General features: G+C 38.7%; 1 protein-coding gene across 1 annotated transcript in view; it reads left to right on the top strand.

Annotated features, from left to right (window-relative positions):
- The window catches only part of LOC120223949 (dynamin-3), a 413,439-nt gene that overhangs the window by 130,962 nt on the left and 266,871 nt on the right, over positions 1-15,606 (top strand). The gene's annotated exons all lie outside the window — the stretch shown is intronic.

Here is a 15,606-nt window from a genome sequence, read left to right as displayed (position 1 = left end):
GAATGTTTAGATTTAAATCCTGGACTGCCACCCCCTACCTGTGAGACCTTGAATTTATTTAATCTCTAGAGTAAGACCTCTTCTATTTAGATTAGCTGTTACATATTCCTTTAAAGTTTCTTTGAATATTTTTAAGAGAGCTTACTATGTGTTAAATCCTTTAATTCATTTATTCTTTGATGTAATATAAATTTGTTGGGCTCATATAACCAGCCACTGGGAGAACTTTGAATGAAAGAAGCAGAAATGGCCATGTTCTTTTCCTCACAGCAACCTGTGAAAGAGACTCCATTTATAGAGGTGGGAACTGAGGTGTGGGGAAGTTAAAAGACTTTCCAAGTCACGTGATAAAGAAATGGTAGAAACTTCAAACTCAGGTCTGACTCCACAAAGTCGTAATCGGTCATGTTTTTGACTACAGAATACTGTATAGGCATAGCTAACTCTGCGAGAATGTTAACAAGGAGAAACTTATTTTAATTTAAGGATGATTTACATGTAGATTGCTTGGTTTAAAGAGGAAGGATTCAGGTATTTTGGATCGGCTTTTCTAACAGTGAATTTACTAAGAGGGGTTGTCAAATAATAGAGCCTATTTCAAATCAGTTTTTAGTATGATGACACATTTGGATGGTCAAATAGTTAATACATTGTTATTGAGATTGTATTATTTATTGTGATCCATGCAATATATTCATATTTCAAGACCCTCTCAAATGAATGTACTTTGTTTTCCAAGCCAGATAATATTTTTTCCTCATATATATATTTTTTTACTGATTGTCAATTTTCCTTTAACTCCTTTAAATTTCTGTTTTGCAAGAGTAATTGATTATCCCCATGTTTGAATTCATTTTAAAGGAGGGTCCTTGTGAGAAAGTTTTCTATTATTTAAGTTCCTATTGGTGACCATTGTAGCTAAATATTAGTTTACATGCAATCTGAATTGTAAAAACCACATTACTGAGTTTTGGATCAGATTTTTATTTTGTTTTTCTTTTTAGGTATATTTTTGTTAGCATCATTTAAGCTGATCACAAAATGCATTGTGTTTCTAAATGTTGGATGTTCTTAGAAAATCCTTTAGGATTAAAAAAATCACTTAAGGAAAACCTTAAATATTTAAATTTATTTATATTCATTTAGATATTTTATACACTAGTTGACCTGTTTTATTAGTTAAACTTTCCTTATACTAGGAGCAATTTTTTCTTTTTCTTTTTTTAAGTTTTTAAGAACTGATTGGATTGAGTATTGTCTGGGTCATAGAATAATTTCTTCAATTTGTGAAAGAAAGGCATCTTGTCAATAGAAGTTACTTTACATTTTAGTTTTATGCCATCAATTGTAAGTACAGGCATACCTTAAGAGATATTGTAGGGTTTGGTTCCTGAGCACTGTAATAAAGTGGATATCACAATAAAGTGAGTCAAATGAATGTTTTGGATTCCCAGTGAATATAAAAGTTATGTCTGCACTATACTATTACACTACACTATAGTCTATTATGTGTGTGGCAAGCAGCATTATATCTAAAATATCCCATGTCTTAATGTGTGAATATCTTAGTTTAAAAATATTTTATTGCTAAAAATGTTAACCATCACCTGAGTTTTTATCAAGTTGTAAGCATTTTGCTGGTGAAGGATTTGGCTTCCATATTGATGGCTGCTGACTGATCAGGGTGGTGGTTGCTGAATGTTGAAGTGTCTGGGAAAATTTCTTAAAATAAGACAACAATGAAGTTTGCACATCAACGGACTGTTCTTTTCAGGAAAAATTTCTCTGTAGCATTTTATCCACAGTAGAACTTCTTTAATAGAGTCAATTCTCTTAAACCCTGCTGTGGCTTTATCAACTAAGTTTATGTAATATTCTAAATCTTTTGTTGTCATTTCAATAATTTCCTTTTTAAAAAGATATTTATTTATTTATTATTTTCAAATATTTATTTTATTTTTGAGAGAGAGCATAAGCGGGGTAGAGGCAGAGAGTGAGAATCCCAAGTAGGTTTCACGCTGACAGCAGTAAGCCTGAAGTGAGGCTTGAATTTACAAACTGTGAGATCATGACCTGAGCTGATGTCAGATACTCAACTGACTGAGCCCACCCAGGTGCCCCTCATTTCAACAATTTTCATGGCATCTTCCCCAGGAGTGCGGAAACCACTTTCCTTGCTCATCCATAAGAAGTGACTCCTTGTCCATTTTTTAAAGTTTTGTCATCAGATTGCAGCAATTCAGTCACATCTTCCAACTCGACTTCTCATATTTCCATATCTGCAGTTCTTCTACTAAGTCTCTAATCCCTCAAAGTCATCCATGAAGATTGGATTCAGCTTCTTCCAGAGTCTTGTTAATGTTGATAATTTGGTTTTTTTCCCCAAACAAAGTCACGAATATTCTTCCTGGCATGTAGAATGGTGAATCCTTTCCAGAAGGTTTTCAATTGACTTTGCCTAGATCCATCAGAAGAAACACCATCTATGGCAGCTATAGCCTCACAAAATGTATTTTCTTAAATGTTTATTTCTTTATTTAGAGAGGGGCAGGGCAGAGAGAGACAGAAGGAGAGAAAGAATCCAAAGCAGGTTCCACACTGTCAGTGCAGAGCCTGATACAGGGCTTGACTTCAGGAACTGTGAAATCGTTACCTGAGCTGAAATCAAAAGTCCACTGCTTAATTGACTGAACCACCCTGGTGCCCCACAAAATGTATTTCTTCACGTGATCTTAACCAAAAGGCCGAGAAGTGATGTATTTCTTAAATAATAAGACTTGAAAGTCAAAATGACTGCTTGATCCATGGACTGCAGAATGGGTTTTGTGTTGGCAGTCATGGAAAAAGCATGAATCTTGTCTAACGTCTCCATGAGAGCTCTTGGGTGATGAAGTACATTGTCCATGAATAGTTATATTTTGAAAGGAGTCTTTTCTTCTGGGCAGTAGGTGTCAACAGTGGGCTAAAATATTCAGTAGCCCATGTTGTAAGCAGATGATATACTGCTATACAGGCTTTGTTGTTCCACTTTTAGAGCACAGGCAGAGTAGATTTAGCATAATTCTTAAGAGTCCTAGGATTTTCTGAATGGTAGATGAGCATTGTCTTCAGCTTAAAGTCACCAGCTGCATCAGTCCCTAATAGAGTCAGCCATGTCCTTTGAAACTTTGTAGCCAGACATTGACTTATCTCTAGCTATGAAAGTCCTACATCACATCTTCTTCCAATAGAAGACTATTTTATATACACTGAAAATCTGTTGTTTAATGAAGCCACCTTCATTAATTATCTTAGCTTGATCTTCTGAATAATTTTCTGCAGCTTCTACATCAGCACTTGTTGCTTCACCTTGCACTTGTATGTTATGGACATGGCTTCTTTCCTTAAATCTCATGAACCAACCTCTGATGGCTTCACACTCTTCTTGTACAGCTTCTTCACCTCTCTGGACCTTCAAAGAATTGAAGAGAGTTAGGGCCTTGCTCTGGATTAGGCTTTGGCTTAAGGGAATGTTATGGCTGATTTGATCTTCCAGTAAGATCACTAAAACGTTCTTCATATCAGCAATGAGACTATTTTGGTTTCTTCCCATTCCTGTGTTCACTGGAGTAGCACTTTTAATTCCTTTAAAAATTTTTCCTTTGCATTCACAGCTTGGCTGTCCAGGGCAAGAAGCCTAGCTTTTGGCCTGTCTCAGCTTTCACCATGCCTTCCTCCCTGAGCTTAATCATTTCTAGCTTTTGATTTAAAGTGAGAAAGGTTTGACTCTTTCACCTGAACACTTATAGAGGCCATTGTAAGGTTATTAATTGTCCTAATCTCAATATTGTTGTGTTGCAGGGAATAGGGAGGCTCATGGAGAGGGAGAGACATGGCGGGAAGGCTAGTCAGTAGAGCAGTTGAACATGCAGTGTTTCTCAATTAAGTTGGCTATCTTTTATTTCTGTGGTTCATGGCATGCCAAAACATCAGAGATCACTGATCACAGATCATCATAACAAATATAACAATGAAGAAAAAGTTTGGAATATTATGAGAATTACTAGAATGTGACACAAAGACAGAAGTGAGAAAATGCTGTTGGAAAAGTGGTACCTGTAAACATGCTTGATAGAGGGCAGCCACACGCCTTCAGTTTGTAAATAGCACATCATCTGCCATGTGAAGTAAAGCAAAGCACAGTAAAATGAGGTATTCCTCTATCATGTTCAGGAATTTTCATATATTCAAGAAAAAATGTTTATTTTTATTTGTTCAGACTTTTGTTGTAAAAATATGTCTTCTCATTATCAAGCTATACCATATTGATTAGTTAGATGGTGCCTGGGCCATAGTTGATAATAAATATTTTTGTATGGCCCCCAACAGCATTGAAGTGATTGATCTGATGAGACAATAGTTTAGAGATGTACCTCCCTGTTATAAGAATCTGTTATTTTACTAAAGTTAAATGCATTTAGCAGAGTACGCATTCAAGGGAAAATTCTTACGCTTTTAGCTAAACATGCCATGTGTGTATATACAAGGTTGGTCAGGGAAGGAAACCTTTTCTGAGTAATATTATGAAGACTGCTATTGGCATAGATTCAAATATTACATTGTTTTGTAGAAATTGACAAGCTGGCTCTAAAATTCATAGGAAATGCAAAGGAACCAGAATAACCAAAACGACTTTAAAAAATGACAAAGTTGGAGAATGAACATTACCTGATTTTAATACTGATTATAAAGCTGCAATAATCAAGATAGTGTGACATGGGCATTAAAGATAGACAACTAGGCCAACAGAAGATAATGAAGTCTAAAATGGGCCTACAGATAAATAGACAAGTGATTTTTGTTAAAGGTATAAAACCAATTCAGTGGAAAGAATAGTATTTTTAACAATTGGCATTGGATAAATTGAATATCCATATGTAAAAAGTGAACTTCTATTTATACCCTTACCATATGCAAAAGTTAAGTTGGCTATGGTTCTAGCTGACCCTTCATGACTTTAAAGAATTTTTCATGAAGGGGCACCTGGGTGGCTCAGTCAACCGCCTCTGACTTCGGCTCAGGTCATAATCTCGTGGTCCATGAGTTCAAGCTCCGCGTCAGGCTCTGTCCTGCCAGCTCAGAGCCTGGAGCCTGCTTCAGATTCTGTGTCTTCCTCTCTCTCTGCCCCTCTCCCGTTTATGCTCTGTCTCTCTGTCTCTCAAAAATAAATAAACGTTAAAAAAAAATGAATTTGTCTTGAAGACATTTGAAGAGCTTACTAATATGCTAAGATCTTGTATAACATTTAGATGGAATACTGTTGCTTACAACTTGTGCATAGAAGTGCATACTTATGGAAAAAGTTTTTTTGGTCAGGCAGTTATTATAATATGTATCCAGCAATGTATATTGGAGCTCAAATATTTTCTTGGAGAATATTTTTTTAGTTGCATGTTTATATACTTGTAATTTTGGTATGATTACTACTAAGATCTCATTTGTAAGCTACATTTCTTGTGTATAAGATTTTATGTGAAAATAATGTTTTCATTTTGTAAATTAGACTTTGAATTGTATTTTTTGTATTGAAATTTGATTATTTGAATTTTCATGATCAAGTCTAGTCATTTCACTTTTAATCACTCTATAGATTTTTACTTGGCAGATGACTTTCTTTTTTGTGTTATTAAAACAAGAAATGACATTGCAGCATTTGCTGTTTCTGAATTTTTATATTCAATTATTCTTAAATATCATTGTAATAACATATTTATTTGAAAACATCTTTTTATATTTCCAGTTTCTAAATTTTGTTGATTATTGGAAGAAGGCAAAAAGAGCCTTCAGTGGTCAAAAATAATATTACAGTCTATGATCTAAAGCATTGTAGGGTCATGGTCTTATTGTGAGGTTTTCCATTCTTTAGACTCAGACCATGTATACTGAGTTACTGGACTTCAGTCTAGGGTAAAATATAAAGCTACAAGTTAGAATGAGTATATTCTTAAAAGCAGAGCATTGCTAACGTAAGAAGTGACAATTATAGACCTGATAGCAAGAGAAGAGACACCCACAAAAAATAATAAAAAAGATAAAACAGTACACTGAACCCAATATAACACTGTATGTTAACTATACTAGAATTAAAATTAAAAACTCAATAAGATAAAAAAAGATAAAACAATTTTTAATGGAGCAACCTATGGCAAAAATCATTGAAATAATAAATATCCCAGACTACTTACAGAACATAACTTAAGGGTACAGGAAACTATATAACATGCTTAATTTCTGTAAATTCCTATAGCCATTTGTCAGTATTTACCTTGCCCTTTCAACATCTTTTAACATTATCAGTTGCTCCTCTTTCTTGAACCATACTTTATTCTTTTGGCTTCGACCATGCCAAATACTTCTGGTCTTCCTTCTATCTCTCTGGCCACTCTGCCTCTTTCATGGATGCATTAACTTCTACCGGGCTTCTAAAATCTGCACCTACCTAAGGATCCTTTCTATGTCATTTCATATTCTCCCTTAGGCAATCTCTTATGTATACAACTTATATGCCTATGACTCTCAAATTTATAGCTCCTGGGCTAAACTCCAAACCCATGTTTTCAGCTGACTTCTTGACACTCTACTTGAATATTGCAAAGATATCAAACTGAATATGTCAAAAGTCATGTTTGCGATAATTTTCTTCTCCACATCCACAAACTTCATGTCTTCCAGTGTTTATATGTTGATTCATTCATTTACTTACCCATTCATTTTATTCATTAATTCAACAAACATGTATTGAGTGTCTAGTAGATGCAGTTCACTGTTTTAGGCACTTTGGAGTTTAGCAGCTAATGTTCCTGTTTTCATGGAGCTTATATTCCAGTGGATAAAGAGAGGCAACAAAAAACAAGAAAAACTTCAGATCATGATTATCTATACTAAAGAAAATAAATTGAATGATGTGATAGAGTGTGACTAAGCTGCTGGTTTTCTTTGCCTGGTCAAGGAAGGCTCACTAAAGAGGTGATGTCTGTAAGTGACAGAGAGGACCCCCCCACATGCAGAGGTCTGGCAAAAGGTCATTCCAGAAGAGGAGCAGTTTGTAGAGAGGCCCTGAGGTGGGAATGGCTTTGGTGTGCTTGAGCAGAAAGGAGGCTGTTGCGGCTAGAGTGATTTGAACCTGGCAGGTGGGGATAGTGTTAGATATAGAGGTCGACAGGGGCCAGACTGTCTAAGCCTTGGAATACCGGGTTGAGGAATTTAGATATTTCTGACTGCACTAGAAAACTAACCAAAGGTTTTAAAAGGACAGAGACATGGTCTGACATAGGGTTTTAGAAAGATCTCTCTAATTGATTAGTGAAGGATGGATTCATTGGAGCAATAGTGGTATCAGAAAGACCAGTTAGGATGCTTTTATGGTAGTTCAGGTAAGAGGTGGTGCTAGCTTAGTAGGAGGATGGCCACAGTTGAAGCAGTGAGAAGAAGTTTGAGAGAGTCCAGGAAAAGAAGGATGCAAAAATAGCTCTGGTTTTTTATTTGAGCACCAGATTCAATGGTAGTATCAATAAATGAAATGTGGAAGACTGCGAGGAGGAGCAGGTATGGATGATGGGAGGAGAAATCAGTGGAGAATTACAGATTAGTTTTGGACATGCTAATTTTGAGATATCTATTAGACATCCAAGTGGAAATGCTAACAAGCATTAGAATTAGATACAAGAAGTTCAGGGGGAAAATGAGTGCTTGAGATGAGTTCGAATTTATATTTATGTGTATGAGTAGATGAGATCACCTAGAGAGACAATAGAGATGACAAAGAAGAGAAGGTCTAGAGAGGGAAGTATAGCAGTAATTGATATTTGGAAATGTAGAAGAGAAGAAGAGGAGCAGTGGGCGAAGAATGTGGAAAAGAGTAATCAGGGAAGAAAGAGAAAAGTCAGGAAAGTTGGAGTAATGGGAGTCCATAAAAAGAGGCTGTTTTGAGGTAGAAGAGGAAAACAATGTGAGAGGTTGCTGACACTTAGAATAATTATTCATTTTGCAATTTTTTGGCCGAGTGATTAACATGCTTATTTTTTGGCTTCTGTGTTTGGAGTATAGTTTATCTCTTGCTTGTGTTTCACATGAAAACCATGAGAATGAAATAGAGTTGATTTTTGTTAGACTCTTCAAGATCCTTTGAAAAAATATGGAACTAAATCGAGCTATTTAGATATTACAGCTGCTGATTCTGATTATTTTGGATACATGTTGTAGAATATTTCAAATAGGTTCCTATTGCTGAGGGATTTCTGTCAAGTGCTGGCTGGCTTTGGTTTCATGTGCCAGCACTACTACTTCAGTTATCTGGGACACTTAACCTTCACTAGCAGGTTCAGCCTAACCTAGGCTTTTGAACTAGCTCAGCTCTTACGCAAGAAAACTGTAAAGGCCATTACTGAGCTGTAAATATCAAGGCAGCATTGATATTAACCTCTCTTCACCCTGAAGTCCATGTAAGTGGCTTTGACTTTGTATCTTATGAAAAAGTCTCTATTCTTTCATTCCGTGACTCAGCTTGTGTCTTGGTTTTCTACCTGGTATCTTCTGGCTCACTTGAGTCTGGAGTTCTGTTTTGATCTCCTCCTCTGCCTCTGATCCTAAAGGCTAGTGTTTGCATCTGATCTCTGATACCTGCTTGGCACCCACCTTTTGTCTACATGAAATCTTGGCCCTATTTAATCCCACCCCACCCTAGAGTTGTTGTTAACTCTTCTTTTTTCAATGTTTGGTTTTGAGAGAGAGGGAGAGAAACAGAGAGAGAGAGAACAGTGAGGAGGGGCAGAGAGAGAAAGGGACAGAGGATCTGAAGCAGACTTTGTGCTGACAGCAGAGAGCACAATGTGGTGCTTGAATTCACAGAACCGTGAGATCCTGACTTGAACCAAAGTCAGACATTAACCAGCTGAGCTACCCAGGTGCCTTTTTTTTTTTTTTTGCTATCTGTACATTTATTACATAGATTTATGTTTACATTTAGTGGTAGTGGGGGCTGGGGTGGAGAGGAAATCGGCTAAATGCGTTTAAGTTCCATTTTTACCAATCTGAACCCATTGGTCAAAAATAAGGCCCATCATTTATTCCAGGGAGCTGCCACAGAGTTTAGGCAATCCTGCCCTCCTATCAGTCATTCTCCAGAGAGGCCCAAGGGAGACCCTATGCAGGGTGTCATCACCAGGATTCCTGACTACCAGAGCTGGCAAGATTAGAGCAGCAGAAAAGTAGGTCAGTGGAGAAGCCATTTGCCAGCTTGTAGAGACTTTGGTTGGGGTACAGAAGAGCAGGCTGTATGACTGGCTGTGATTCAGGGCATGAACATCTTATTATCCACAGGGGTAAATGTTTTTAATATCATGAGTTTGCACAGAGCTCTCCAGAAGCCAAACTGAGAGACTCTCATTGACTTTGACAGGCTCCCCAGTGCTGGCAAATCAGGGCATCACGGGACTCTCGTCTCCCTCTTTCCCTGCAAAGAACACGTCCTCAATCTCTGGGTTCCATTCCTATTGGAAGCCGGCCACCGATGCCAGACCAGCCTTTGGGTACCTCCAGTACCTTCTGCTCAACCACTCCAGGAGGAACTAAGGCCTTGAGAACACCTACCTACACAGGAAAGCTCCAGCTTTTTTTTTTTTTTTTTTTTAAACTTTCAAGACTGCATTTATTTGTCTCTAGAAGGTAGCCCTGGGCTGGCATTTTCACTTTTCATACTTGTGACTCAGGACTTCCACATCTAGGAATCTGTCCACTGCCACCATCTTCCCAGGTGCCCTTCTACTGAGACTTCCACTTTTCACCCATTGCTGAACTCTTTCAGGTTGTTTGCTATTTTAGATTTCCTTTTTTTCCTGATTGATAGACTTCCCATGTTTATCTTAGGGACACAATTGAGTTTTGCTTCAAATCTGGGTCTATATAATTCATATTAACTCACCCTGTGACCTATTCAGCCACATTTCTAGGATCTTGTCTTCAATCTGAAATGATTTGTAGGGTTAATTAAAGCATTTTCCCCCCAAAACTGACACTGATCAGTGGTATGCAAAGTGGACTGCTTTGAAGAAGCAGGTAGAAACCCACAGATGTTCTTTACTCTAAATATAATAGGCATTAGGGAAACACAGATGAGTAAAATGTGGCCTCTTTCCTTGAGGAAAAAAAAATTTAATTATTTTTTGTCTTTATTTTGAGAGAGACAGAGAGCGAGCAGGGGAGGGGCAAAGACACACACACACACACACACACACACACACACACACACACAGAATCCAAAGCAGGCTCCAGGCTCTGAGCTGTCAGCACAGAGCCCGATGTGGGGCTCGAACCCACAGACTGAGATCATGATCTAAGCTGAAGTTGGATGCCTAACCAACTGAGCCACCCAGGCACCCTAAAGAAATATATTTTTAAATATAGTCCTACATAGATACTTTATAGCTGGTTGCATTGAAAACTATTCCCTGTTTATATGACTCAGGTGCTCTATTTTCATTGGAGCTCACAAAACATTGCTATTAAAACACTTCAGGGGTGCCTGGGTGGCTCTGTCAGTTAAGTGTCTGACTTCGGCTCAGGTCATGATCTCGTGGTTTGTGATTTCCAGCCCCGTATAGGGCTCTGTGCTGACAGCTTGGAGCCTGGAGGATGCTTCAGATTCTGTGTCTCCCCCTCTCTCTGCCTCTCCTCTGCTCTTGCTCTGTCTCTCAATAATAAATGTTTAAAAAAAAAATACTTCAGAAATAAGATCACAGTTAAAGTATTGAGGACCCCAGTTCGTTTTTTTAATAGTTTATTATCAAGCTGGTTTCCATATAACACCCAGTGCTCATCCCAACAAGTGCCTTCCTCCATGCCCATCACCCCCCTTCCCCTCCCCCCCACACCCATCAGTCCTTAGTTTGTTCTCAGCATTCAAGAGTCTCTCATGGTTTGCCTCCCTCCCTCTCCCCCCCTACTTCCCCCCCTTCTCCCCCACAGTCCTCCGTTAAGTTCCTCCTAATCCACCTATATGTGCAAACATATGGTATCTGTCCTTCTCTGCCTGACTTATTTCACTCAGCATAACACACTCAAGTTCCATCCACATTGCTACACATGGTCAGATTTCATTCTTTCTCATTGCCGTGTAGTATTCCATCTTATAGATAAACCATATCTTCTTGATCCATTTGTCAGTTGATGAGCACTAGGCTCTTTCCATGTTTTGGCTATTGTTGAGAGTGCTGCTATGAACATTGGGGTACATGTGCCCCTATGCATCAGCACTCCTGTATCCGTTGGGTAAATTCCTATCGGTGCTATTGCCAGGTCATAGGGGAGTTCTAATGTTAATTTTTTGAGGAAGCTCCACACTATTTTCCAGAGGGGCTGCACCAGTTTACATTTCCACCAACAGTGTAGGAAGGTGCCCATTTCTCCACATTCTTGCCAGCATCTATAGTCTCTGAATTTGTTCATTGTAGCCACTCTGACCGGCATGAGGTGGTATCTCAGTGTGGTTTTGATTTGTATTTCCCTTATGAGGAGGGATGCTGAGCATCATTTCATCTGTCTGTTGGCCATCTGGATGTTGAGGACCCCAGTTCTTAAAGATTGACAAAGGTTATGTGCATGTGTTCCATAACTATTCTTTTTTACTTAACCTTGATTAATTGAAATATATGCATGTTTTTCCACATGAAAAGGGCATATTGGAAATATTTAAATTCTTATGGTCATGCTGTGCTTTTTGCAGATGATTGGAATGCTGCCCAGGCATCAACCATTTCATCCTTCCCCCAAACAACTTGTCAGTTGTTTCACCTAGCATGATTTGTTTTTCATGACCATTAGGAATGACAGTGCTAAAATCTTTTACAGGGAAATAAAAATAAAGGGTGATAGCTCTGTTTTTTTAATACTCTTCTTTTCCCCCCCAATCATTCTTTGATATAAAAATGTATCTTAATCTTTGCTTCAAATGTTGGCTATTTTTAATGATGGAGAAACAGGAATGATTTTTAAAACTAAGAGTCTTATTTTGCAAAAATGAAAACATACTATGAACTTCAGCCAGACAAGTTATACTGAGACCATAGAATTTCATGGATGCATTATCAGGGTTTCAGTGCTAATGTGCACATAAACTTCATCTTTTATATGAGCTTGTGGCTAAGAAATTTAATCACTTTTTATTCAGGTGGAACTTGGGCTGGAGTCTGGGATTTTTTGAGGAAGAGACCATTTCATGCACCCAACCACCAAGCATTTAGAATGAAAGGAACACTGAAAACATGCCAAGAGGAGGTGTGCCACTGCATACTGTATCTTTTATGAAAAAGAATATATCTCAGCCATAAGATGAGATTGTTAGATCTTCAGACATATTAGTTTACCATAGTGTAAATGTCTCAGAATACATACATTTACTAGCTCTAAAAAGTCTAGCTGTTGATCAGCTAGTATAGCCTGTTCTGTAGGTTTTGGTTTAGGTTTAGAATTTCCTTCATCCCCAAAACTCAGGTGAACATTCTCTTAGAGGTGAGTAGAGTAAGTGATGGATTACTCTTGTGATCATCCTTTTAAGATTTTCATCTACAATTGTATTTTTGGACAGCAGAGAAGTAAAGCTGTCAACTTTTAAAATTTGCATTGCTAATAAAGATTCATTTAAGATTCTGTGATGATATAAGCTGACTGATAATCCTCCTCAATAGCAACTGTGGTCAGTTCAAAAACATGCATGCCACCTCTCCTATCCGCCTGTTTATAGTCTGCTTGGTAGGGAGCAGGGATCCCATGACAGGACTGGCTTATCTTGTTGCTAGTGAGACACACTTTATTGGCAATATAAACCTGTAGCTATGAATTATAACATATTTTTCTTTTTTTAATGTTTATTTATTTTTGAGGGAGAGAGAGAACACACGAGCAGGGGAAGGACAGAGAAAGAGGGAGTCACAGAATTTGAAGCAGGCTCCTGGCTCTGAGCTGTCAGCACAGAGCCCGACATGCGGCTCAAACTCACGAAATGTGAGATCATGACCTGAGCTGAAATCGGACACTTAACCAGCTGAGCCACCCAGGCACCCCTATAACATGTTTGTCTAATGAGAAAGTAAGATGTGTGGTCTATCACTATACTGTTAGTGGGTAGATAGCTACTCCAGAACTGGGTAGGTATAGATTATAGGTAGCTTCCTTCTGGCACCTCAGAGTAAGTTTTGCCTGAATTCCATCCTGTAGGATCAATTGCCTTCTAAGAGGTTCTTGGGGACCTACAGAAAAGATGATTTTGTGGTTCTTGCCCACTGGTTCTTCTAATATGCTGGGCAGGTCTGAGTCCCATTGATGGACATAGATTAGACCCAGTTGACATCCCTGTGATGGTTACTCTTAGGTCACTCATTTGGGATCATTGTTTGTGTGTGTGTGTGTTACATATTTTGTGGTAGAAATAATAGTATTTGTAGAGTCTAACCAGTGAGAATATATACAGAAATATTTTTTTAAGACCTAAAATGATTTTAGACAAATACGGTAAGTCCCTACTCTCACCTAACGAATTTCACCACCATCACTTCTACTCGTTTGTTTGTCAACTCTCATTGTTCTGTTTCTTTTCTGTTCCCTTGGAGGAATTGGGATGTTTCTTTCTGATGCCTCCTGTCCCTTCCTTAAGATATCAGATCAGCACTTGTTTTTCCTTGGTTCTGCATTGCCAACTTTTCCATAGTACTGGATTAATACTGTCAACCTATGAACATGCTAATTTACCCATCTTTATAAAACCCTCCCTTGACCTCACATCCCTCTCTAGCTGCCCTTCACTTCTTTCTTCTCCTTTACAACAAAAACTTAAAACAATGTCTACAATCAGTCTCTACTTTTTCTTCTCCCCTTCTCTCCTAAATCTATTCCAATCAGGCTATCAGCCACCCCACTCCACTGTAGCAGCTCTTGTCAACCTCCTGAAGAACTTTCAAGATTTCCATTTCTTTTTTTCTTTTTCTTTTTTTTTTTTTAAAGATTTTTATTTATTTCTAGGAGAGAGAAAGAAAGATAGCGTGAGCAGGGGAGGGTCAGAGAGAGAGGGAGTCACAGACTGAAACAGGCTCCAGGCTCTTAGCTGGCAGTCAGCACAGAGCCCGACGCGGGGCTCGAACCCACTAACCACGAGATCATGACCTAAGGGAAAGTCGGACGCTTAACTGACTAAGCCACCCAGGCGCCCCTCAAGATGCCCATTTCTGTGATCCATTCTTAGTTCTCATCTTATCTGACATGTTGGCAATATTTGATGGAGTGGAATGTCTCTTAACTTCAGAAAAAACTCTTTATACTTGGCTTTGGGTCACCTTTTTTTCGGTTTCCCCTCTATCTTGTTGACCACTCCTGCTCACTCTATCTCCTGACTTCTAAACATTGGAACACCCAGTGCCTAGTACTCTGGCCTCTTCCCTGTCTAACTCTCACGTAGTGATCTCATCCCCTTGCCTAACTTTAATGAATTCCAAATATATATTTCTAGCTTGGACTTCTCCCTAGATCAAAGACTAATGTGTCTAGCCCCAAAGGCATTTTTGTGCTAATTAGAAAAAGCTGCTCTTTTCCTCAAGCACTTGACTGCCATCTTCTGGAAATTTTTCAGAATAAACAAACACTTAACAGATGACTGTGAATGTGAGTGGTATCTCTAACATCTGTGCAACCCTCAACCATTAGCAACAGTTCTGTTTCTCCACAAGGGTGGTGTGTAGTGGGCAACACAAGCCTAATAGATCCCCATCCAAACTCCTAATTCCCAACCCTCATCTCCCCATCCTCTTCCTTTCAGTCTCAAAGTTCTTCCCATTGCTGAGGTCAAACTCCTTGAAAGTCGTTCTTGATTCCTCTCTTTTGCCTATACCCCACCTTTAATTCATAGGCAATTCCTATTGTTTTTTTTCCTTCAAAGTACATTAGAATTTAGCCACTTCTCTCCACTCCTAGTGCTGCTTCCCTTGTCCAAGCTCCATCATCTCTCACTTCCATTATCCCAGTAGCCAGCTTCCTATCTTAGTCCTTATTGTCTGTTCTCAACACAGTAGCCACAGTTATTGACTTAAAACCTAGGTTATGGGGCACCTGGCTCAGTCAGTTGAGTGTCCAGCTCTTTGATTTTGATCCCGGGGTTGTAGGATTGAGCCCTGCACTGGGCCCCCTGAGCACACAACCTGCTTGGGATTCCCTCTGCCCCCTCCTCCACTCACACAGTGAACTTTCTCTCTCTAATATAAACTAAAGCCAACCAATCAACCAACAAACCAGCCAACCAACCTAAGTCACATCAGGTCTCTCTACCCTTCAAGTGGTCTGCTATTCAATCAGAGTAAAATTTAAGGTCTCACAAGCTTTACACAATCCAGGTCTGTACCACAGCTCTGACCTCATCTCCTGTCTCTCTCTCTCTCCCATATGTTCTGTGATCCAGGCATGTTGACCTTGCTCTTCTTCCAGTATGCTTCCAACTTCAGGTACTCTGCTGGGATACTCCTATATAAAACATTGCTTGCTCCCTTCTTTTCTTCAGTTTTTGCTCAGATATCACTTTATCATATCAGA

The sequence above is a fragment of the Hyaena hyaena genome, unplaced genomic scaffold (genome assembly GCF_003009895.1).
Source record: "Hyaena hyaena isolate Hyena2069 unplaced genomic scaffold, ASM300989v1 scaffold_1075, whole genome shotgun sequence".
NCBI lineage: Eukaryota > Metazoa > Chordata > Mammalia > Carnivora > Hyaenidae > Hyaena > Hyaena hyaena.
The sequence above is the reverse complement of the archived record's forward strand: the minus strand, read 5'-3'. Positions and strand labels throughout refer to the sequence as shown.